We start from the raw sequence: 3,313 nt of genomic DNA on the forward strand, positions 1-3,313 counted from the left end.
GAGCTAGTAGACCAATTTAGTTTAGTGACAGGGTACAAAATCAATACACAACAGTCAGTGGTATTCTTGTACAGTAACAAAGAAAATACGAAGAAGGAAAATAAGAAGCAACAGCAATTACAATAGCCAATCACAAATTGAGATACTTAGGAATAAGCTAAACCTAACCAGAGACACAAAAGTTCTGTACAAAGAAAACTACAAAACATTTCTAAGAGAAACAATAAAATCCCTAAATAAGGAGGTCCTGCCCTTCCTGGTTTGGGCATCTTTCTGTCAAACAACAGCTGTAGGAGTCCTCCTGAGCAGAGGAGTCTGAAGGGTCCCAGGACTACCTCACAAGACCACATGGACTGGAAAGAAAACCACGCCAAGATTGCACTGCATCTGAGGAGTTCCGAATATTTTGCGGCCTGAGATTCCGGTTCAACTGCAGTGTGAGGGCCTGTTCCAGTTTTGCCATTGCATCGAGGACCCTTCCTGAATTTTTCAGTTGCAAAGCTGCTGGACAGCTAGTTTTGCACTGCATGCTTAGACCCCTTATACCCTAAAATTGGCCTACAGAGGGAGTGTGCTTCAAATTGAAATTGTACAAAGTACAACCCAAATTTGCATCACACTGAGAACTTGGACCAGGCTTATGGCCCAAGGAATAGGGAAAATTATGTCTTCCTGAAGTGGAAGGCCAGTGCAGAGAGGCACTGCCTATGCTGCCTTGTTTCCAGCTGCTGCGCATAGGGGGAGGTAGGGGCGGTGATCTCTCTACTTTCCATCCACCCTCTGGGGCTGGCTGTACCTACCGCTTGGGCCTCAGGGCCGACCTCTGTGATGTGGCCCTGCGGCCCCAGCGGGAGCCTGGCCTCATTTCTGGGGTGCATGAGGAGCTGCACGCTGAGAGCTAGGGTGATGACTAGAAGGTCAGCCTGGAGGATCATAGCAGCCAAGGAACCTTAGTCAATAATGTCCGACTCTCAAAGGGTCACAGGCTGGAGCTGAGTGATGGTGATCTCTTGACCTTTGACTCTGAAGGGTCCCCAGGAACCAGCCCCTCTGAATTCTACTTCATGTTCCAACAAGTTCGAGTCAAGCCTCAGGAACTTGCAGCCATTACCATCCCGATGTCCCAGGGAGAAGCAGGAGCTGGGGGTGGTTTTCAGCCCATGCTGCCCTCTCAGGGGGCTCCACAACGGCCCCTCAGCACTCTCTCCTTCACCCCAAAGGCCGCACTGATTCTCAACTCCATCAGCAGCCTCAGCAAGCTCCAGCCTCAGCCCTTTACCTTCTCCCGAGGTCGGGGTGGGCCCCAGGGCCTCGCCCTTTCCACTCCCTCTGGCAAAGTGGGGCCACCCCCTGCCCCACCCCCACCCCCCAGAAACCGGAGGAAATCTGCTCACTGAGTGCTGGCAGAACTGAATGACGAGAGGGGACCTCCTGAGAGCCCCCCACCCATCCTCATGGAGCCTAGGAAGAGACTCTGAGGAGAGAAAGCTCCACTGACACCCAGTGGGAGGGAATGACTCCAGGGAAGGGCCCATTGCCCTGGATTATGGATTCAGGGACTGGAACAGGCACTCATGGCCAAAGGTGACAGAAAACGTGTTTTCCTGCCAAAGAGACTGCCTTCGAGAAGTTATAGCTACCAATGTTGTGTATCAATTTTGTGTATGCATTATTGAATGGGAAATTAATCTGTGTTAACCTTCACCTAAATCACAATAAAATGACTTCTTTAAACACTTAAACAAAAAATCCCTAAATAAATGAGGAAAGTTTCCCTATTCATGGAATAGGAAGACTCAACATAGTGAAAATGATAATTCGACCAAATATAATCTACATGTTCAATGCAATCTCAATACAGATACCAAATTCATTTTTTAAGGAGATTGAAAGGGCAATTGTCAATGGATAGGAAAGAGTCCCTGAATAAGCAAAGTACTTCTGAAAAGCAAGGATGAAGGTGGAAGCATACCACTCCCTACTCTCAAAACCTACTGGACGTAGACTAATGGAAAAGAATTGAGAACGCAGAAATGAAACTATCCATCTATATTCGACAAGAAAACAAAATCTATCAAATGGGGAAATAACACCTTCAACAAATGGTGCCGGCCAAACAGGATTACAACCTGCAGAAAGCTGAAGCAGGATCCACATCTTACACCATGTTGTTGTTGTTGTTGTTCTTATGTGCTGTCGAGTCACTTGCGACTCATAGCGATCCTATGTACAACAGCTCTAAACTCTGCTCTGCCCTGTGCCAATCGCACTGTCTCTGACACACCCATCCCAATTATCCCTCCTCATAGAGGGCCTTCCCCTTCTGCACTGTCCCTCCACCCTCCCAAGCATGATGTCCTTCTCCAAGGACCGGTCTCTCCTTACAACATGTCCAAAGTATGTTCGACAGAGCCTCAGAATCCTTGCCTCCAAGGAGCCACCCAGTTTAACCCTTTCCAGGATGAATCTGTTTGTTTTCGTAGTAGTCCATGGTACTTTCAATACTCTTCTCCAGCACCACAGCTCAAAGGCATCAATTCTTCTATCTTCCTTGGTCATTGCCCAACTCTCTGATGCACAACAAGTGATTGCAAAGACCATAGCCTGTATCAGATGCACCTTAGTGTCCAGAGAGACACCATTGCTCTTCGTTACTTTGGAGAGGTTCCTAACAGCAGACTTTCCTATGGCAATACACCTTTTAATTTCCTGGCTACTGTTGCCGAGAGTGTTGACTGTGGAGCCAAACAAACTAAAGCCGTGAACAATCTCAATCTCTTCACCATCCATCCTGATGCTGCCAATTGGACCAGTGGTGAGCATCTTTGTCTTCTTGATATTAAACCTCAATCCATATTGGAGGCTGCAGTCCTTGACCCTCTGCAGCAAGTGCTTCAGGTCCTCCTCCGTTTCAGCAAGCAGGGTTGTGTCATCTGCATAATGCAGATTTTTAATAGATATTCCACCAATCCTGACACCACACTTCTCCTCATAGAGCCCAGCCTCACGGATAATCTGTTCTGCATATAGGTTTAAAAGGTATGGAGATAGGATGCATCCCTGGCGTACGCCCTTCCCAATTTTGAACCAAGCAGTGTTCCCTTGCTCTATTCTGACGACTGCCTCCTGGTCCAAGTATAGGTTTCACATTAGAACGATCAAGAGTTCTGGGATTCCCATTCTTCTCAGAGTCAGCCACAGTTTGTCATGATCCACACAGTCAAACGCCTTTGCATAATCAATGAAACACAGATAGACATTCTTCTGGTATTCCTTGCTTTCAGCTAAGATCCATCTAACATCAGCTACCACG

The 3,313-nt window shown here is 47.4% G+C and overlaps 1 pseudogene; it reads left to right on the forward strand.

Moving 5' to 3' along the window:
• The first annotated feature begins 707 nt into the window (after positions 1 to 707).
• On the forward strand, positions 708 to 1,517 carry LOC102866608 (annotated as a pseudogene).
• The last annotated feature ends 1,796 nt before the right edge of the window (positions 1,518 to 3,313 follow it).

The sequence above is a fragment of the Elephantulus edwardii genome, unplaced genomic scaffold (genome assembly GCF_000299155.1).
Source record: "Elephantulus edwardii isolate Elephantulus edwardi_28Jun2011 unplaced genomic scaffold, EleEdw1.0 scaffold00064, whole genome shotgun sequence".
NCBI classification, from domain to species: Eukaryota; Metazoa; Chordata; class Mammalia; order Macroscelidea; family Macroscelididae; genus Elephantulus; species Elephantulus edwardii.